This window comes from Berghia stephanieae, chromosome 8 (genome assembly GCF_034508935.2).
Source record: "Berghia stephanieae isolate SIO BIC M18660-M18661 chromosome 8, UCSD_Bste_1.3, whole genome shotgun sequence".
In the NCBI taxonomy this organism is placed as follows: Eukaryota; Metazoa; Mollusca; class Gastropoda; order Nudibranchia; family Aeolidiidae; genus Berghia; species Berghia stephanieae.
The window spans coordinates 22,478,245-22,502,293 of NC_088367.1; the positions used below are offsets into that span (position 1 = coordinate 22,478,245).

A 24,049-nucleotide genomic window follows, 5' to 3' on the forward strand; every position below is an offset into this window, starting at 1 on the left:
TTGCTATAAGCAGAGTGTCGATTATCCTGTGTGAATATTATGCTGCGTGGATATTTGATTGTCTATGCATAATTCATGTATTCAACTCCCCCCCCCCCCGCCCCCTTTTTTTTCCTCCTAAAAACACGTAAGCTTTAGCATAGCGCAACACCCACTTATTGTGCTTACAACGCTATACAAGGTATTCCCAATCAACAGCAATATCTAATATATTATAGATCGAGATATTATGACACCTGTATTGCGCTTATCATAATTTTGTTTTCGACAGAGACAACGTTGTTACCGGCTAGGTCCTCATTTTACATCTAAGTGCAGTGAAGAGTGGAGGCAAAAAACAAACAAACAAACAAACAAGAAACAAAAAACAAAAATACAAAACAGAAATGCCTTTTCCAAGGACTCAACTTTGCCGCCGCAAATAGAGTGACTCAAACCAGGGACCTACAAGTCCATAAAGACCACCACGCCGCATCCCAAACCCAGACATTTATTATTGCCATATTCAATTAGCGAGCAACGTATATAATTAGGTTTGTATTAACTAATGGCAATATAGGGTAACCTGATGTTTTCATTCAAATTGTTTGTAAACAATTTTTAGTTTGTTTTTTTCCAGTTACACTTACACGAGGTGAAAACTTTTCAATATTAAATTTCACCACATCTGCCGTACTCTATAGCCCCGCTTCAGGCACTTTCGTTTTTTTCCTTGAGCAAGATTATTAACCCCCAATTTGCTCACTTGGACACCATGGATGATTCCTGTTGACATCAGACATCTTGTTTGATGAGTTATCTATATTCCTTCGTAGAATACCTAGGCGACGATATCTTATGATGTCGTGGCGGAAAAGGCATATATATAATATTTATATATGACAGGGTACTTAAAGGTCTTTTGACCTATGTAACCCTTCATGATGATGATTATTATTATGAATAATACAAGTCTATTTCAAAAATGAAATTTATCTTTAAAATTACAAGTTACCACTCTGCAACTGCAAAACCGATGCTATCTTGTAACATAATAAACTTACACGTTACATCTGCTCATGACAGGATGCTGTCAGATGACCAGAGTTCCTTGTGGCAAATTTTGACTTCACCTCATGTGGTCAAATTCAAGTGTGCGGCTATGGGGTCTTGTGGTATGACACTCGCTTTCGGATCGGAAGGTCCTGGGCTCGAGCCTCGCTCGGCGCATAGTTGAGTCCTTGGAAAAGGCTCTTTACTCACATTCTCTCACCGTACTCAGGTATAAAATATGTACCTGGCCGTTAACAAAGTTGTCTGTCCAAAAAAAATTTGTAATATCGCCACTGGCATCATGTCCCGTCCTAAATGTTAAGTGTTGCTGTTGACCAGGGACCCGGTGTAAAGCTCTTTGAGCACGTTTTGTGGATATTGCGCTCAATAAAAGCTCAATGTAAAAAGATACTAATACTCTGAATTCCCTGAACAACTCATAAGTTTTATTAACAAAAATTGACTAGACTAGGAAGAGATCTAATAGCAGATTGGATTTGTAGAAGGAACGAAATTGACTTCACTCAGATCGGTGTTATTGATTTTAGACAGCCATTTTGGTGATAAGGTTTCACTAAACTCATTCTATCTATAAACGTTTAAGATTACGCATACGTTTTGTGTGTTGGTATCTTTTATCCAACTGGCGGATATTATGAGTATTTTACCTAAACGCATAGCATCATTATCGATATTTATTAACGTGTTTGGTGGGCGATGCGAGTTTTTTTTTTTGAAGAGGTCTGATGACAGATTGGATTGGAGAGACATATTTAGCTCATAAATGTCTGCTACATACCTGGCAATTGATTGATGTCTTAAAGAGACTGTCACGTGATATGGGATGCAAGGAACAAATATATTTGACGTCACTCAGATCTTTGTTATATTTTTTTTTGACAGTGATTTTGATGATATGTCCTCACTGAATTATATCAATCGATAATAAACGTTTAAGATTATACGTAAGTGTCATTATAGGTATATTACAGACGGCTTGTGGATCATGTGAGTATTTTACCTAAACGCTTAGCATCAATATCGATATATAGATAGATCGAAGTTGACGTCACTCCGGCCTTTGTTGTGGTTATTTGCCATCCGTGTTTATGTGTAATTATCACTAAACTGTATTAACCAGAATATAAACGTTTAGGTTACACCTAGTTTGTGTGTTGGACCGTTATACTTCCGGATGGCGATGTTTTGAGTATCTTCACCAAGCGCATACTAATATATATATATATATATATATATATATATATATATATATAGTATGCGCTTGGCTAAAAACTCATAACATTGCCATCCGGAAGTATAACGGACCAACACACAAAACTGTGTGTATCCATGAACGTTTATATTCGGGTTAATACAGTTCAGTGAGCATTTCTCATAAACGCGGATGGCAAAAAAAAAAACAATAACAAAGACCCGAGTGACGTCATCTTCGAACTATATATATATATTAACATGTCCGATGGGCGATGTGAGGCTTTTGAGTTGAGTTTTTGAAGAGGTCTGATGACAGATTGGATTTGAGAGACATAAATGGCTCATAATGTCTGCAACATACCTGGCAATTGATTGATGTCTTCGTGTGGGTGGGTTCTATTAGAATTACATTCCAGTAAAAAAAAATATCAGAAGCTTTTGTCTGGAAAGGAATTGAAGGAAAGTGGGTATTCAAGATATTAACAATGAATAACAACTTTATAAAAAAGAAAGATTAAAAAGATATATATCAACCGATTTTTTTAAAGGAAAAAGGAGATTGAATAAGAGGAAAAGATCAATTTGAAAATTAATGAGAACAATGAAGTTTTAGATAGGCTTGCTTATCTTTTTAAAAATAGTTTAGAATATCCGCCTTAAAAAAACAAAAACAAAAACAAAACCACATAAATTAAAAAAAAACCCAACAGTGTTGCAAGAAAAAAAATTGTTTAGAAATAAAAGGAAGAAAGGCATCAAAATAGAATTAACTTTGAAACAAAAATGTGACCAACTGTATCAAAACGGTATTATGTCGGGATGATCTAAATACTGGAAATTGAATTTACCGCCAAAAACTATAAAACTTGGGGTTATTGCCTTTTTATTATTTAATCAGAATAATCATAATCAAAATCATTAAGGGTTAAATAGGTCCAGTGACCCTTAAATACCTTACTTTGTTTTTGTTTTGTTATTGTGTGTGTGCATGTGTGTGTGTGTGTGAATTTTTGTTTGTTTGTTTTTTCAGATATAATGTATAACAGTTGATTCAGACAAAAGAAAAGATAAAATTGACGCATATAGATAGTATGCGCTTGGCTAAGAACACAACATTGCCATCCGGAAGTATAACGGACCAACACACAAAACTCTGTGTAACCTTGAACGTTTATAGTCTGGTTAATACAGTTTAGTGAGAAGTACTCATAAACGAGGATGGCAAAAACCAATAACTAAGACCTGAGTGACGTCATCTTCGTTCTATATATATATTTTAAGTGCACAACATCGTAGATACAAATAAATAGTTAAAATTGGTGGTGCATACATAAGCATTTAAAAAGAGAAAAACAATAGCATTCATCTTGTACCTACTTCAAGGCATGGACTTCTCTGCTCTATCAATTGCATTAAAAAATAATATGAGCTTTATATAGCGCAATATCCACTAAATGTGCTTAAAGCGTTTTGCAAGGGGTCCCTGGTCAACAGCAACATTTAACATGAAGGACGGGACATGCCGCCTGTTATGCGATATTACAATTTTTCGGACAAAGACAACGCTGTTAACGGACAGTGACTCATTTTACACCTGAGTACGGTGAGAGAATGTGAGTAAAGAGCCTTTTCCAAGGACTCAACTATGCGCCGAGCGCGAGGCTCGATCCCAGGACTTTCCGATCCGAAAGCGAGTGTCATACCACTAGACCACATAGCCGCATTGCAATGAGAAAAATAACCCCTCAAAGGTTTTGTTTCTAAATCATTTTTTTTGTTTTGTTTTTGTTTTGGTTGGGAGGAGGTGGGTAGGTAGATTTGTCCCGACATATTACAATTTTGATAGAAAACCCTTTAAAAAGAAGGTAAAATCGTAAAAGAACAAACCACATATTTTGTGGTGTTCTCTTTGTTTCTTTTTTGGTGAAATTATTATATGATTAATTATTGTTCATTACCATTTCCGCATAGCTGTACACTGAATTTATGTATATTTTATTTCTGCTTTATAATTTATAATTCTTTATTTCACAGAGAAAAATGCCACCTTAGTTCAAAGACAGTTTTTCTTTTGTTTTTTTTTTCCTTTTCTTTGGTGTGTGTTTTGTTAAATTTTGTTTTTACATTTTTTTTGGCGTATCAAATGTCATTTACCTGACAACCAAAAGACAAAAGCACTTACGTATATAATGTTCTCCAAACTGTGAAAAGACCTGTCTGAGTTGAGAAGAGAACAATGCTACCATATTCTGGAAAAAAAAAAACACATTAAAAACATTTTTGGCCAGAGAACTTGTCGATCAAATTTCGTTCGAGTAATAATAATAATAATAATAATAATAATAATAATAATATTATAATAATAATAATAATAATAATAATAATAATAATAATAATAATAATAATAATAATAATAATAATTAGAATAATAACAATATTAATAATAATAATAATAATAATAATAATAATAATAATAATAATAATAATAATAATAATAATAATAATAATAATAATAATAATAATAATAATAATAATAAAAATAATATATCTTTATTGTCCCCAAAAAAGTGGCAATTTGTCATTTGGTTACACATTTATAACAATACAATATTGACATAGACATTCTCACACAAGATGCACATTAGTAACTTAGTACTTATCGTTAAAAAAAAAATAAACAAAAAAATCAAAAAAATCTAGAACACTCTTAAAACCTCAGATTTTAAAGAAATTACAAAATACTTGGTAATAATGGGTGATTTCGGCAAGATAAGGACTATAAATTTAAATCGATCGATATTTGAAGGACACGTTTTCTGGCCAAAGTTCTTAGAATGATGTCTGTATTATTTTCTACATACCTAGACATGTTTTGTTTTGTAATGTTATATTATTTATGCATTTGCCAGTCAGTGCGTTTGCCAATTATATCATACCCACTGGAGAATAATTCCTTTTGAACAATGGCATTTCAATATGCCATTAAATAAATAATACAAGAATATCAAATTAATGTTGTTCAAATAATGAAATTAGCTGTTGTGTCAATACAAAGTTATATAAAATAAAAGAATAACTTACTGAAAATAAATGGAAAGAATATCAAATTAATCATTCTCATTTATTCTTATTTATTTATTTATTTATTTTATTTTTATTTTTTATTTAATTAATCAATTAATTAAGTAACAATTTTTTTCATTTGTCTTAACAAATCACAAAAGGAACGATAAAAATCCAAACATAATTAGAACTTAATTATTATATTGTATATACGTTACGCATCATGTAAGTCTATTTTACTTTAAGTTTCATTTTTGTAAAATGGTGGTTCCGATAGGGAACCCTTGTAAAGCGCCTTGAACACGATTCGTGGATAATGCGCTGTATAAAAGCTCAAGTTCTTGTCGGAATGAACTTGGTGCTGAAAATATTTTTATTGTTTATTGGCACAGACATAGAACTTGGAGTGGAATAACATTCTTCGTGGTAAACAATAACTACAAACAGAGCCATACATCCCAAAAGAGAGGCCGAACAAAGACCTGAGTGACGTTAACTTCATTCTATCTATAGATAGAATGAAGTTGACGTCACTCGGGTTTTTTTTCCATTCACGTTTATGAATAATTCTCACTTAACTGTATAATCCACACTATAAAAGTTATGGTTACTCGTAGTTTTGTCCGTTCGTCCGCTATACTTCCGGATGGCAATGTTGTGATCTTCTTAGCCAAAGCGCATACTATCTCTATCAATCAGACAATAAACGTTAAAGGTAAAACATTGCACACACAATTTTGTGAGTTGGTGTGTTTAATTTGGCCGACGGATGTTGTGAGTAGTTTACCTAACCTCAGAGCACCATTGTAGAAGCCACGCTAGTGCCAGGTCTCATTGTATGTCTGACAGTTATTTTAGCGGCTTGGAGAGGGTGATTATTTGTAGTTGTCGGGTAGACGAAATTTGATACAGCGATTAAAACCTATCTACGTATCGAATTCTGACTAAAGAGGTGTATTTTCTTTTTTTATACATTGTTGAAATCAATTTATCTACCAGTCTATTATGCATTTGTCTTCTCCCCCCTCTCTCTCTCTCTCTCTCTCTCTCTCTCTCTCTCTCTGTCTCTCTCTCTCTCTCTCTCTCTCTCTCTCCTCTCTCGCTCAAATCTATTTAGTTAAATGTATTTGTCTATCCATCTATCTATCTATCTATCTATCTATCTATCTATCTATCTATCTATCTATCTATCTATCTATCTATCTATCTATCTATCTATCTATCTATCTATCTATCTATCTATCTATCTATCTATCTATCTATCTATCTATCTATCTATCTATCTATCTATCTATCTATCTATCTATCTATCTACCTATCTCTCTGTCTCTTTCTTTCTTTCTTTCTATCTCTTCCTCTTTGTTACTATTACTTCATTTTCAGTAAATCTCTATCTCTCCCCCCCCCACTCTCTCTCCCTCCCTCTCTCTCTCTCTCTCTCTCTCTCTCTCTCTCTCTCTCTCTCTCTTCAGTATAATATCTCTGACAAGTTATGTAAAGAAGTGAGATTTCTTACAAAGAAACCGAATCACGTTATTGTTCTTCATCTTTATTCTTACCTATTTGTGGCGTCCTTGACTACACGTAACAATGTTCCAACTTGTCACAGAGTGAAGCAATGTTTAACGTGGACATGCACTGGATTGGTGACTATAATTGCAAGAATTCTAACCATAACTTTTTGTCCCTGAGAAAGGCACTCTAAACATACTATTACACCACTCGCTCATTTTCCGCTAACGACATAGGAGATTACATAAAAAGGACGTTTCAAAATCGACAAATTGTACCGCATTAAAAGGGATTTATGTTACTCGTCGATTGGTCGTGGGATGAATAAACCATTGAGAAACGCGTTGAACATGGAAATATATGGGTTGAATATGGGGCTGTGCAAAAGGTCGCTTTTGTGACGTTTGTTGCATTAACATACTCGTTACTCTAATCCTAATTTATTTTGAAAAAAAATAATAAGGGGAAATATCGTTTTCAACAGTTTCTATCAGTTAAATAATATAAGATATACCAAAATTGGGCAACCTTGCTCCAATGGAATAACAGAAATACTTTCTCTAAGGTTCACATTAGTGTGGAGACCAAGTAACAACCTTGTCCGTACATTTTCGACACTTGAAATAGCTATATCTACTATAATGCTAATGCTTGGGGGGGGGGGGGGTATTTTCCAATCTGTAACTCATAAAAATTGATGAATGGTTTTATTTACTTCGTTTTTCTGGCGGACAGTACTTTGGGATAGACTAGCGTCCTATCCAAAGGCTAGCAAGCAATTGCTATTGTCCGTTTCACGCTATAGATACCGGGATAAACTCCGAGTCCATGGGGTTAATGACTTCGAAGGACTACTAGTAACGTATTATTGGAATATGAAGTATCTTTGTGGCGAACATCACATAAACGAACCTTTGGCATATCTAGTCTCACGTTTTTATACACAGTTTTAAAAAAATGCGAGTTGGACAAAAATGGAAGACAAGCGAATCAATGGGGCATATCATAATATTTTGCCTCTTCCTACGTATCAATGCAATTTCATTATCTAAATGATATCGTTCTTTAACCAATTAACTACCGTAATCTGGAAAAATATGTATTTTAAGATTTGGTCAGAAAACTCGTCCATCAAATTATATTGATCGATTTAAATGACCCTCATCTTGGCAAAACTGTTAAACTTGGGACTACGCGTAGTCTTATCTTAAGTCCCAGGTTTGAGAGTTTTTTTTTTGGTCAAAATGAGTGTCAATTAAATCGATCGATATTTGAAGGACGAGTTTTCTGAGCAAATTCTTAAATACATGTTTTTCCAGAGTTTGTGCAGTTAACTGGTATAAAGTGTGTAATTTTATACAATAGCTGCTGGGGTATATGCAAGGGGGATAATCTAAACTATCGCCGTGCTTCAAGGAGTCATTATTGTGTTAAATTGCTAATTATGGCTGGTCTTTTCACAGTTGGGACAGAGCAGGGATTTGTTGTTGTCAGGTAAATAGAATTTGATACACTCATTATCATCATTAAATGGCTTTTTAAATGGCTGGCCTTTTTATGTAATTTATAAATAAAATCAACAAGAAAAATTATAACTGCAACCCCAGTAGAAACTGTTCCAACAGCTTCTATGGAACTGCTACTACTACAGCTGCTGCTGTTACTGCCACTGCTACTACTACTACTACTACTACTACTACTACTACTACTACTACTACTACTACTACTACTACTACTGCTACTACTACTACTACTACTACTACTACTACTACTACTACTACTACTACTACTACTACTACTACTACTACTACTACTACTACTACTATTACTACTACTACTACTACTGCTGCTGCTGCTGCTGCTACTGCTACTGCTACTGCTACTACTTCTACTACTACTACTACTACTACTACTACTACTACTACTACTACTACTACTACTACTACTACTGCTACCACTACTGCTACTACTACTACTACTACTACTACTACTACTACTACTACTACTACTACTACTACTACTACTACTACTATATTTATATAAACATATATTATACACGGACACACACGTACATATATATATATATATATATATATATATATATATAATATATATATATATATAACGGTATAGTCTGGACATAAACCAGATATTTTAAATTTAAATAAAAATTAAACTGGTCAAAGATATGATTTATTGATATTTAGCACTCTAAATTGATATATTCCGTCTCCTCAATAAAGCAAACAAACTCAACCCAAGTCTGATATTTCTGACTATGAATTCCATTATCAGCACCTAAATCATCCCGACATAATACCGTTTTGAGGCGAGGGGATCTGATTCGTCTTAACAACGCCACCACCACATTATCTCATTCGTCCGTAGTATTTCATTCATCCTGTTTTGTTGATAAAGGGGAAACCCAAAACGCCCATTTGATCTGTTTTCGTATATCAAATTGAAGCTTATATTTAATTTCACACTGTTCTTTATTTGAGGCGAGTGGTCACATTTGCCAATTCTACAGCTTCAATGGCGTATATTGATGTCCCATCGTAGCATAGCGTTAGATATAAAACTTGATACCCCGATGAAAATGACCGCTATTTGAACTGAGGTGTATTTTTGTCATTAATTTTTCAGCATGTTAAAAACCTTGCATGCGTCAGTCAACGTTAGTGCACGCGGAGTCTGAAATTCAAAGACGGAAAACTCCGGGAGAGGGCAAAGGTCATTTAATAGCAAATGATGCGTATCTAAGCGTAGCCATTGTTAACTTAAAGCCCGACACAAGAACCCACTAAGACGTATAGTTTGACGTCATTTTCTAGGTTTTTGCACCACCTAGTTAGTTGTTAGTAGTGCTCAAAGAAACAAGTGGTCCCATTGGTTGAACTATGGAATACAACTCACGATTTGTTTTCTTTTGTGGCCAAAGACTGGCAGTTTGACGTCATTTTGTTGGTCAGGCTATAAGTTAACGAAGGCTACGGTCAGACTGTGTTAAGTAGGTAAAAATCCTTGCGCTCATAATATTGTTTATTTGTGATACTCGTGGTGAACCCACATTACCAACGGGTACTCATCTATTTTAGCTATTATACTACTATATTCTGGAAATTGGATTCAATAGTCTGATGTCACGTCGCCCAGCAACGGCGGCCATCATGGTTCTAAACAAAGAAAATCGGTACTTTTTATTCTTCATGCTGGCTAGAACTTTTCATATGTCTTGTGATCAGAGTTTGTAAAAGTCAAAACATGATCAGATTTATAATGTCTTTTTTCCTCTGGATACGCTTTTATGCTCGTCCAAGAAATATTTCATAAGGTCGTCCGTTGTTCTGATAGTTTAGAGCCAGTTACTGTTACCATGCGTCATTACGAGGGAAGTGACGTTACGACTATTGAAGCGTATAAATATAGATCGAAACGAATCTTTCGGGTCATCAACGATCAAAATCGATCCGGTAATAAAGTATGTAGGTGCGCGCAAATGAATCTGGCAAAAGTGGCGATTCTCAACATCAACGTACCGATCATTGTGCATACAGCACATTTTATAAATAATGATTTGAGTCAACGGGTGATAGATAGAATCCCTTAATTAATTGTAGAATAGTTTGCAAGTTAATCATAGAAATCATTTAAATATAGTTTTATAGTTTTTATATTAGCCAGTAATTCTGTGGTTGTTGGCAAAATTTTAACATAGGCTGTACAGACCAATTGTGACTTTCAACAATTATTTTGGACCTTTTAATGGGGTCCGACTTTATGCAAAATCTTAAAAAATTGAATGTCAAAATATTATTGGTGCATCTCTCATTAAAATTTGCTCCACACGCAAAGGGACCGGCATCAATCCCGAGTTGAAATTAATTTCAATGTTTTTTCTAACCTCCCACCCTTTGCTTTCAACCCAATAGTAATTTCGTAGTTCTGTCTATTAGATGTGGCGGAATGTACTTTGCAATAGACTAAGATCCTATCTACGGGTAGCAAGTAATTATTATTGTCCGTATAAAGATTTAGACATTGGGATAAACACTAGCTCTTTATTCCTTATGGCTCCAAAAAGCTACTTTTTCACTTTAAGTTCGTTGGAGATACAGCAATCAGATTAAAGTGTTATGATGAGAGATCATTTCAAAGCATTTGTCCCAATTTGGAAATCGCTCACCAGACTCACCTGACGCTTAACCGGGTTGTCTCTATAAAAAAAAGTCGTCATAAATGCTCCTTACCACAAATAAAACACTTTTAGAACGTTTTGTGGAAAACACGGCATTTTAAAGTTCTTTTTTTCCCCCCCTTGTAATATGATTACCGATTGGTTTTGTTTTGTTTCTTTGTGTGTGTTTGTGCGCGTGTGTGTGTTTAATATTTGTCTTTGTTCGTTTTTCTTTTTTTTTTTTTCTTTTTGTAACCTTATCATTTCATTAGACTAACTGCACAATTGGGCGCCAAATTAATTGTTGGATATGAAACATGAGACGTTTATCGTTTCGCACCATTGAGGACAACAGCAATAGTAGTATAATAATAGTAATACTATACAGTAGACAGTTGTCACCCACTATAAATAGATAATTGAAATCACGCTGTGTTTACCTTGCTGTCGTCTCCAAACAACATGGGACCTATCGGAGGTGGAGATTAATTAACTGTGACTTGTAATCAATAGCTCAACCAATACATAGTATGCGCTTGTCTAAGCAGCTCACAACATTGACATCCGGAAGTATAAGGGACCAACCCCCACAAACGTTTATAGTCTGGTTAATACAGTTTAGTGAAAATTACTCATAAACGCGGATGGCAACAAACAATAACAAAGACCTGAGTGACGTCAATTCGCCGAACTATCAAGAGAATCATTTGTTTCCTTGAGCATTTCTAACACCAACTCAATTCAATTTTTTTCACTTTCGTTCGGTGTTCGTTTTCTTTTGTGACTTATTTTTTGGTCAGGATCAGGCCTTACATTTTCGAAGGCGGCGGACATTCACCGTCAATCTGGTAATATTATGTCTGAAGGTAGTTGGAGAAAATAGAATCAAGTTGACTAGATTTGTTACTCATTGTGTCAAAACGGTATTATGCCTGCTGACTGAATCCGACTCCAAATAAAAAACAACATAGAATTAATAAAAATGATAAGAAATAGTATAGATAATTCGAAGATGACGTCACTCAGGTCTTTGTTATTGTTTTTTTTTTGCCATCCGCGTTTATGAGTAATTCTGACTAAACTGTATTAACCAGACTATAAAAGTTCATGGTTACACAGAGTTTGTGTATTGGTCCGTTATACTTCCGGGTGGCAATGTTGTGAACTCCTTGGCCAAGCGCATTCTATCTATAGATAGTTCGAAGATGACGTCACTCAGGTCTTTGTTATTGTTTTTTTGCCATCCGCGTTTATGAGTAATTCTCACTAAACTGTAATAACCAGACTATAAACGATCATGGTTAAATTACACACAGTTTTGTGTGTTGGCCAGTTATACTTCCGGATGGCAATGTTATGAGCTTCTTAGTCAAGCGCATACTATCTATAGATAGTCCGTTCCAAGGCCTGTGCTCACAGAATATTGCAAATTCTTCCAAAGTTATGAAATGTGGTGCCGTGATTTTTTGCATGCGGGCTTATCTATATTTTAAATGACGTTACGAAAATTCAATATGATCAATTATGTTATACTATGATTGACAACTAAGAGTTTTTTTTTCTATTTGAAGAGTGAAGAATAACTTTAGAGTGAAGTCCCTTTGTACTCTACTGTTAAGAAAGATAATGGCGTCCCTAACAACAATAACAACACTAGTTGGTCTTGAAACACCCATAAACATGCAGCGGGTTGACTATGACTATCTAGTTACCATTTCCAATAGAAAAATAAAGAATAAATATCAGCCTTAATTGTTATGTCTTATGGCCGGGCAAGAAAAGTCAATAACGATTTTAATCGCACACAATAGAAATATTTAGCAGACCCCCTCCCTTTTTGTGTTCATAGTAAGGAGACTGGCAAGGAGAATAGCAATTGCTTGCTACCCTTTAAATAGGACCCTACTCTATCGCAAAGTACTTTCCACCAGATCCAGCAGACGCAGCTACCCATTCCCTGCTGGGTGGACAGGGGGGTCAGAAAAAAAAAAATCTCCTGCACTCGGGATCGATATTGGTACCTTTTGCGTGTGAAGCAAGTGCTCTACCAACTGAGCGATTGGGAGTCCCCGGGGAGTCTGATACATCTCAAAATAATGCAGTTTTAAGACAATTAGTCACAAACTTTTTTAAAAATGATTTTAAAGTAATCAGAACTGTCAAATCTTGGTATTCGTCACTTTAAGAATTGCTATTCTTAATAATGGAACATCAAACTTCAACCGAGTCTCATTTTCTGACTAGAATTAATAGTAAGAAAAACTGTGGGGTAAATATACTGGTTCCAATCTCCTTGGAAGTGTGAATGCAATCCACAGGAGGACTGGATGTAATATACCTTGTGCAACTGATCTTCTGGTTTCAGAGTGATGACATCTTTCTTTCTAGTCTAAATAAATGATGGTCGTTAATAAAGTTCATCCATCCATTCTCGCTCTTTTACGCCCCGTAATCTATAGAATATGCTCATACACTCTACTACTAAAATAGTTACGTCACCATATGATCAAAATGTAACACAATATTCGTTTATTCATTGTCCGGAGGACTGGTTACACATTTCCAAGGCGTTTTGAACCGGAGGAGAAGAAAGTGTGACGTCACGACATCTCTTTCCTATTTTAACATGTAGCCTCAACATCAACCTGATATATTGTTACCGTTTTGAGGGGGAATGTCACAATTACAAGACTTTATTTGATTAAAATAATATAAAAGTTTGGGATTCCAATTTATCAGTTAATTCTGCTTCGACCAATTCCACCAGCACTGCTACCACTATAATGATAACAGCAGCCACAACAACTGCAACAACTTCTACTACTACTACTACTACTACTACTACTACTACTACTACTACTACTACTACTACTACTACTACTACTACTACTACTATTACTACTACTACTACTTCAATTATAATAATAATAATAATAATAATAATAATAATAATAATAATAATAATAATAATAATAATAATAATAATAATAACAATAATGATAATAATATAATAATAATAATAATAATAATAATAATAATAATAATAATAATAATACAAAAAACAAAAATGATGATGATGATGATAATAATAATAATAATAATAATAATAATAATAATAATAATAATATTATTATTATTATTATTATTATTATTATTATTATTATTATTATTATTATTATTATTATTGTTATTATTATTATTATTATTATTATTATTATTATTATTATTATTATCATTTTTGTTATTTGTATAATTATTATTACTACTACGATTACGACGACGACTACTACTACTACTACAACTACTACTACTACTACTACTACTACTACTACTACTACTACTACTACTACTACTACTACTGCTATTATTATTATTATTATTATTATTATTATTATTATTATTATTATTATTATTATTATTATTGTTACTACTACTACTACTACTACTACTACTACTACTACTACTTCTACAACAACAACTACTACTACTACTACTACTACCACTACTACTATTACTCCTAATACTACCACTTTCTTCTTATCATACTCCATCACCAACAGCTGGTTACACCTACCTACTGCCTCCTCCACCACACCACAGCGCCAACAGCAGCAGCTTACATAAAACCAAGAAAACAAGCGAGAGGTTCGGCTGTTTCCATTCACTTTACCATAGCAATGTCTGCGTTCTTTTAGCCCCTCATTTCGTTCTTTGACTGGATAGCGACGGGAGGCAATCCCAGACAACGATACAACAGTAGCGACACATTAGCATGGATGAATGAGCCGTGTTACCTCCCCCTTGTTTTTGTGAGGCACGGTTTAGTAGGTTTAGTTTTGGGATTACCATTCAATTGTTGTTCAGTCATACTTATTCTTACTGGAGTATAATAATTATTTTGTACACATGTTAAAATTTATTTCTCATTCATATTTATGGTAAGATTTAAGGTAAACTGTGTAATAATAATATTATTCAAAACGACCTGTGTTGTGATTCTTAAATGTGAAACAACAATAAATAAATACATAAATAAACCAATCTCTTTGGAAAGGTATAAAGTCTGGGTGACAAAAGTAGTCCTTTAGAGAGTCATTAAGCCCACGAAGCCGGAGTTTATCCCGGTTTCTATAGCTTGAAATAGACGTAAGCAATAGACACTTAGATAACCACGCCTCTCGGACAATGGTAGTGACTGGGAAACACATCAAACTACACATGTTTTACTATCAATAATGTGTGTCTAAGTAAAAGACCTCTTGTTCTCCCGCTTGATTAATAAAACTAAAACAGAAAACTAGGTACGTGTAAACTTAAAAGTTTGCACCTACTATGATCAAGACAATTGTATGATAACTAGTCACCCATTTGGCGGTATAAAAACAATAACAATTATCAGAGAGAGAGAGAGAGAGAGAGAGAGAGAGAGAGAGAGAGAGAGAGAGAGAGAGAGAGAGAGAGAGAGAGAGAGAGAGAGAGAGAGGTCAATTTCATTTGTATATCTAAAAAAACAACCATGTTTGTCCGAGTACGTGTGAAGGTGTGTCACAAATTCCATGTTTTGATTGGTCAAAAATCTAATGGTTAATTGTCTGCTCCCCTTTTGAAAGGAGGCGAGTATATCGCTAAGTATTTTCCGCCAGACCTTACAGACCCAGCTACATTACACATAGTGAAAACTGTTGTGATAACGATCACTGAGTCGCCCACAGGCTTGACCAGAGGTTTACATTTCACGAGATTGATGTGCACTACTCATTAACATTGCCACCCTGGGTTCAAAATGAAGCCGCAAATTGTGCACTTTGTACACACTTTACATAAACAGTTGTTACAATTTAATAGTTGAAAGCCAGAGGCAAAGCTTACTGCTGTGATTTCTACATTCATAAAAACCGATTAAAAATATGGATTAAACATGCACATTTGTCAAAATGAGGAAATTTCAAAGTATTTCTTCAGAGAAGCGAAGCGCTAAATTCTTTTTCATGGCATGGCATGCGGCAACTAGCTATATGGCACACAACCTGGAGCTCAGAGGGGAGAGATCAAATTAATAATTACATATGTCATCTTAATTATGCATCTCTTGTATTTGAAAGCTTTAGTTCCTTTGAAAGGTTAAACTGTACAAAACTTACTTGGAATCTGGTGTTAAAGAAGTTTAGATTCAGTAATATTTCACATTAACACGTTCAACGCCTCTCTCTCTCTCTCTCTCTCTCTCTCTCTCTCTCTCTCTCTCTCTCTCTCTCTCTCCCCTCCTTCCAGCGAACATAATTTAAGAATGGCGGACACGTAGCGTACTCGAGTGGGATTTCGTGACATTTCTTGTCCGACATTTATGGATTGTCTTTTTCAACAGTTGGTCGGGCGTTATATCTTTGTGAAAGGCATTTCTCCTTGTCCAATCGGAGACGAGCGTAATAATTAGGAAGGTCTCCCTGGTTTTTGGCATCAATGTCTTTGTCCGAAAAATATATAAACACCTAAACGGGCTGCTTGTGTCGTCCAGTATATTATATGGCCGTTGTACTTCAGGGAAGCGATAAGTTATAAACTCCGTAAGCCTGTTTTCAACGCTGTGAAGTACTGGATGATATCTATTATGAAACTATTTCAAAGAACCCAAAATTATTTGCTAAGCTATGACACTGAATTCAACTTTGTTATGATAAATGGTCCCAACGGGAAAGAAATCAACACACCATTACTGTAAACATTTTCAAGTTCGAGTCATATTTTACTGCAAACGATGAAAAGATCAATGAATATTCGGCATTGTGAGAAAACTGTTTGGTCTCTCACTATCGGTATTCAAAATTGGTAACTTCGATTAAAATACAAGCCCGCATGCAAAAAAGTCACGTAACCACATTTCGTAACTTTGAAGGATTTTGCAATATTCCGTGCGCACGAGGTTTAGAATGGAGCATCGGCTATAGATAGTTCTTTTGTGATTGTACAATTGATCACGCTTGTTGACTAATGAGTATTTACCTCAAACGCAAACCATCGATGATAAAACCGTGTAGTTTGCTTTGTTCAGCATTGATTATCATTTGTTTACATTAGGACGAATGACGAATGTCCGTGGGGCTTGGTAATGTTCCCTTCCACTAGGTGTTCCTTTAAAATTCATCCCGACAAAATACCGCTTTGAGAAGGTGGGTCACGTATGCCTTGTTTTAGTTTAATATTCCGCTCTATTGATAGTATGCGCTTGGCTAAGAAGCTCATAACATTGCCATCTGGAAGTATAACGGACCAACACACAAAACTATGTTTAACCTTGAACGTTAAGAGTCTGGTTAATACAGTTTAGTGAGAATTACTCATAAACGTGGATGGCAAAAAACAATAACAAAGACCCGAGTAACGTCAAATTTTTTCTATCTATTCCGCACGTAGCCAATCTACTTAGTAACCAATTAAGCAAACGTATCGTTGTGTTTACATTCCAAGATCCCATTACAGAAATGGTGTGCCAAATATTTCTATACCGTCTTTATGGCTTTTAAGTGACGAGTATTTAATGTTCTTACTGTATTTATTGTTATTCGCAGAAAATGGGCTTAGGGCCCGAAACGTTCTGTGTTTTGGTATTTTGTTCTCTTTAGAAGCTGCTATAATGTGGTCTTCTGGTATCCCACTCGTTTTCGGTCCTGGGTTCGAGCCTCGCTCGGCGCATAGTTGAGTCCTTGGAAAAGACACTTTACTAACATTCTCTCACCGTACTCATGTGTAAAATGAGTACCTGGCCGTTAAAAGCATTGTCTCTATCTGGTAATTTGTAATATCGTCTAAAAGGCGTCATGTCTCTTTCTATATGCTACGTGTTGCTGTTGGTCAGGGAGCCTTTGTAAAGCGCTTTGAGCAAGTTTAGTCGATATTGCGCTATATAAAAGCTTAAGTTTGTTATATTATTTTTGTTTATTATTTTTTACAGTCCACCGTTTCTAACAGATTAGTAGCTCTTTGAGGATAATGGGATTTGCTTTCCTAAACTTCAAAGAACGTTAATGTCGTAATTCTATCATAATGGGGAACACAAAATACCGGTTCCAATTCTACTGGAAGTTTGAAATCAGTCATCCGGAGGACTGGGTACATACCTTGTGCAAGTGATCTTCTGGTTTCCAAAAAAGAAATGAGCTTTTTATATAGCGCAATATCCACTAAACGTGCTCAAAGCGCGTTACAATGGGTCCCCAGCCAACCGCAACATTTTACACCTGAGTACGATGAGAGAATGTGAGTAAAGAGTCTTTTCCAAGGACTCAACTATGCACAGAGCCCAGGACCAACATAGCCGTTTCAGAGTAATTGTATCTTATTTTCTAGCCTAAATTAATGTTGTTCGTATTAAAGATTATTCAACTTCGCTCTTTTACACCGTGTAACCATTAGTATCTACGTATGCAGCCAGAAACAAAAATTAGTTATGCCACCTTATGACACTATATGTGATCCATTCATTGTTATTCATTGTCCGGAGGACTGATTACTCACTTCCAAGGAATTTTGAACCGGAAAAGAAGGAAGAATATGGAGGTCATTCCCTCATTAGTTTTTGTGGAACGTTTGCAGCAAGATTGCTATTTTTTCATGCCAGACCCCCAAACTATGTCGCTAAACAGGTATCAACACAGATAATATGTGTTTTTCACCCAAATTGTCGTTTATTAACCTATAATGATGATGTAGAGTGATTAAAACCTCCCAAAATAGGTAATTAATTTTTTTAGAAAAGACCTAAGCCACCCCAAAGAGACTATAATGACTGTTTTGATTTGTGCTTTGTTTTGGCAAAAACTACCTAAAATAAACTTTGAATCTTGAATCTATATAAACAATGTTTTCAATCATCAAGGCTTACTCATAAGTCTTTACTGGTATTTATTTGTATCATATTAAAAGTGTATATGAGCTTCTATCATGAGCCAATATTAAAAATAAATACACACACACTCACACACACACACACACACACACACACACACAGACACACCCATATATATATATATATATATATATATATATATATATATATATATATATATATACATATTAGACTCGAGTTCCTTTAGTAGTAGTAGTAGTAGTAGTAGTAGTAGTAGTAGTAGTAGTAGTAGTAATAGTAGTAGTAGTAGTAGTAGTAGTAGTAGTAGTAATAATAGTAGTAGTAGTAGTAGTGGTAGTAGTAGTAGTAGTAGTAGTAGTAGTAGTAGTAGTAGTAGTAGTAGTAGTAGTAGTGGTAGTAGTGGTAGTAGTAGGAGTAGTAGTAGTAGTAGTAGTAGTAGTAGTAGTAGTAGTAGTAGTAGTAGTAGTAGTAGTAGTAGTAGTAGTAGTAGTAGTAGTAGTAGTAGTAGTAGCAGTAGTAGTAGTGGTAGTAGTAATAGTACTACTACTAGTAGTAGTAGTAGTAGTAGTAGTAGTAGTAGTAGTAGTAGTAGTAGTAGTAGTAGTAGTAGTAGTAGTAGTAGTAGTAGTAGTAGTAGTAGTAGTAGTAGTAGTAGTAGTAGTAGTAGTAGTAGTAGTAGTAGTAGTAGTAAGCTTCGCAGTCCGAATGACGCTTGCTGAGAATGTCGGTTCCTTTAGTACATACATTATAATGTTATAATGTGTTCCCAATCTGTTTTTCTTTTTCAGATAACATCAGATCTGCTATGACGTTTATTGAATGTTGGCTTTCTTCTTGACACAGGACTCACACGTCAGACAATAAATATATCCAGTTAGTTTCCAGTTCATGAAAGAAGATTATTCTGTTTTTGTTGTGAAAATGGATGGTTGCGGATGACGTAACCATTAATCTGAAGTCGATTGTTTAATCTTTTTGTAATTAGCATTGGTCAATGGTGTAACTTGAAGTAGAAATCAAGGAACAGAAATAATTGTTATTGTGGTAATGATGATAATACGAATGATGCTGATGATAATGATGATGACGACAACGACGACGACGACGACGATGACGAAAATTATGTTAATGATGAAGATGCTGATGATGATAATAATAATACAGTATCATGATAATAATTATAGTAATAACATGTAATAATGATAATAATGATAATGACAAAAATTATGATGGTAGTTATCAAAATATAATAATTAATAATTATCATTAATAGTTATCGATAATAATAATAATAATAATAATAATAATAATAATAATAATAATAATAATAATAATAATAATAATGATAATAATAATAATAATAATAATAATAATAATAATAATAATAATAATAATAATGATAATAACAATATTATTATTAATGATAATGTTAATGATAATATTAATAATAATAATAATAATAATTAATAATAATAATAATAATAATAATAATAATAATAATAGTAATAGTAATAATAATAATAATAATAATAATAATAATAATAATAATAATAATAATAATAATAATAATAATAATAATAATAATAATAATAATAATAATACTGATATAAAAATGATGATGATGATGATGATGATGATGATGATGATGATGATGATGATGATGATGATGATGATGATGAGGATGATGATGTAGATGATGATAATTGATTTATCCGTAGATAGATAAACAATGACAACAATTCCTAAATACGTCACACTGTTTGTATGGCACAATTTATGTAACCAGCAACTATTAATAACGCATTCTGTCGGGAGGATCAAGATCCCAATCATTGAATGTATAGCCAAATATACCTTGACTGTGATTTAGTGTTCTACTCGTATATCCACGGTTACTTATTTGTAAATGTGTGATCATTCAAACAGTGTTATCGGCTCATTGTCGTAATAAAGAGACTCTCGTGTGACGCAGAATATTGTCCATCACAACAATGTTAAATAAAAGGTTAAAAAAGAAAGTAATCCTTCCCCGGTTTATATAGCGTGAACTGGACAAAAAATAGCAATTGATTGCTATCCTTTGGATAGGACACCAGTCTATCGCAAAGTACTTACCGCCACATCTAAGAGATCTAGTTACCCAACCACATACATGGTGGACAAGGGGAGATAGGGGGGGGGGGGGGTCAGAAAAAATTCTCGACTGCACCCGGGATCGATCTCAGTCCCTTGCTTTTCGTGTGAAGCGAGTGCTCTACCAACAGAGCTATCAAGGGACTCCCGTTGTTAAATATTCAATCCTATTAATCAAATCCTTTTAAACCGACGTAATTCCGTTCTAAGACAACGGGTTACATATTATGTGACCCGTCGTCTAAAAATTGTATTATGTCGGGTTGAATCGGGCCTAGAAAATTTAATTTAAATCCGAATTAATAAGAAATACGAACTTTTCATGTTTATCCAAAGCAAGAATTGGTAGTAGTTAGTTACTCTCCACTATTAAAGCGAATATAGGGAATGAGAGTCTGTGACGTCACCGGCGGAAAAGTTATTAGAGAGAGAACGTCATGTTGGTTGTGCGCATGCGTCTCTCGTCCTCGCTTCCGGTGACAGCGGCTTGAGACACTTCAAAACCAAATTGACATTCTCTCTGTAAGGTCCAATCAAGGGACGCTACTCTTCCGCTAATCTCATTCCCTATAGATTAACCCTAATTTCATATTTTCGGTAAAAAAAAATAAAAAAATCAATTTCCAATAACTAGTTTATACCAACATGATACCGCATTGAGTCGAAGAAGGGTCACATAATTTAGAGTTTTGAAAATTTTGATTCATTTTAAAGTGAAGGAACAATGCCAAAAACGACGACTAATAAGTGACGTTGGTACAGAATCATCTGAAATATTGTCCGTGTAACCGGAAAGGATTTTCAATCGTTTGAGTTCAAGGACGCTCAAGAAATTGGGAATAATATGTTCGTTTCCGATTGGCTGAATATTTTTCCTACTTCCATGGATATTCGTGTTGGATTATATTATTAGTATTATTATTAATATTATTAATTAATTAGATATTTAATCTGTGGACGACGCCATTTATTGAGTACAAATCCACGGCGGAATAATATGGATCTCAAGTAATAAAGGTGAGTTTGGTTCTTTTCTTCTAGTGTATTTTACATAACATTGTACATGAGCGTAGTTGTTTGTTTGTTTATTATTATTATTATTATTATTATTATTATTATTATTATTATTATTATTATTATTATTATTATCATCATTATCATTTTATATATATATATACTACTACTACTACTACTACTACTACTACTACTACTACTACTACTACTACTACTACTACTACTACTACTACTACTACTACTACTACTACTACTACTACTACTACTACTACTACTACTACTACTACTACTACTACTACTACTACGATGTAGATCTTTTATACGAGAAATTTTGTATAAATAAAATAACTAAAATATTAAATGACCAGTATCATCCACTTAGACCATCAGTTATTATGTCAGAAAGAAGTGGCCGCCCTTTCTCTATTTCAACGAAAACAGAGAGACACCGAAAATCTTTTCTGCCGTCCAGTATTAGGCTTTATAACAACAAGCAATCATCATTTTATATAATTAAATCGCATTTTTACTTTCAAAAAATGTAAATATTAAATTATTAATTTATTTGTTTTGCAATCTTTTCAATTTTCAATTTAAAGTGACAGTTTTAACTATTTTACAGTTATTCATATTATAAAGCGCAGCTCTGGTTATGGAGCTGTTCCTTTTTTATATATACATCTTATTTCCATTGTATTTTTATCTTATTGTGTAAATTATAACACGTCTCTACAAAAAATTTCCTTTTTGGGATGCAATAAAGTATTACTACTACTACTACTACTACTACTACTACTACTACTACTACTACTACTACTACTACTACTACTACTACTAAAATACTACTACCACTACTACTACTACTACTACTACTACTACTACTACTACTACTACTACTACTACTACTACTACTACTACTACTACGACAATACTACTACTACTACTACTAATATTAATAATAATAATAATAATAATAGTAGTAGTAGTAGTAGTAGTAGTAGTAGTAGTAGTAGTAGTAGTAGTAGTAGTAGTAGTAGTAGTAGTAGTAGTAGTAATAACAATAATAATGAAGCAATAATCAAGCGCACATTTCCACTCAAAGGTGCTCAGGGCGCTATGAAAAAAAACATAACAAAACAAACAAACAAACAAACTAAAAAAAACAAAAAACAAGTTAAGTAACAATCAATAGTGAATCAATGCACAAATTAAAATAAAAACCGGACCAAAAGGCACGGGAAAAAAGTTTTGTTTTAAAATTCTTTATAAAAAATTTAAATGAAGGGCTGGATCTAGTTTTAAAACTTATGTTTTTCCATAACCGAGGGCACTGATAGAGGAAATTATTATTTTTACCTCAACTAATTACAAGTGAACGCCATTTATTTTTTTGCTCTTTAGATAACAATGTTCCGTAATACTTGAATTATGGCATTATTGTATGGGGCTTAAAATAGAAAACAGGGCAAGGGTTCCACTCCAGATAGAGCAACTGATAGATCCTTGTCGGTGTTAATTGATTAATCAGAAGCATACAGTATGCTGTGCATAATATGTTTGTTATATTACTTCTACTCTACATGCCATTCGCTGACTCCCTGTTTACTACAGATTAAAGTCCAAAATTCTTTTATACGCCCATATATATGGCGCTGGTATAACCTATATGTGTTGCAAGCGTCGTAAAACCCTTAAAAACAAACATACGCCCATATATGTTTTACTAATGTAGGTCCTTCTAACTTACAAGACCTTATTGAAGTCTATACACATAGATAGTCGTGTCTGAAGATCATCAGAATCTATTTTAATGAAAGAAATAAACTGCATTAATAATATTCACCAAAAAGCTTTTAACTGTACAGATCCACGTATGTGGAACTCTCAGTTTTAGAACAAAATCTGCTCCTGGTGTTCTAGCATTTAAGAAACACGTTAAGACTGAATTATTTTACAGGGCATTTTATGATTGATTAACACTATGTGTGTGTGTGTGTGTGTGTGTGTGTGTGTTTGTGTGTGTATATGTGTGTCTGTGT

At 34.0% G+C, this 24,049-nt stretch overlaps 1 protein-coding gene and 1 long non-coding RNA gene across 5 annotated transcripts in view; one reads left to right on the forward strand and one right to left on the reverse strand.

Annotated features, from left to right (window-relative positions):
* LOC144978380 (uncharacterized) overlaps positions 1–24,049 on the reverse strand; it is a 397,383-nt gene that overhangs the window by 254,973 nt on the left and 118,361 nt on the right. The window lies entirely within an intron of this gene.
* The window catches only part of LOC144978379 (soluble guanylate cyclase gcy-31-like), a 195,678-nt gene continuing 186,377 nt past the window's right edge, over positions 14,749–24,049 (forward strand). For all 4 annotated transcript variants that reach the window (XM_078924335.1, XM_078924334.1, XM_078924336.1 and 1 more), the window contains exons 1-3: positions 14,749–14,937; positions 19,652–19,736; positions 21,711–22,013. The gene's annotated coding sequence lies outside the window, so the exon portion shown is untranslated. The remainder of the gene's footprint in view (positions 14,938–19,651; positions 19,737–21,710; positions 22,014–24,049) is intronic.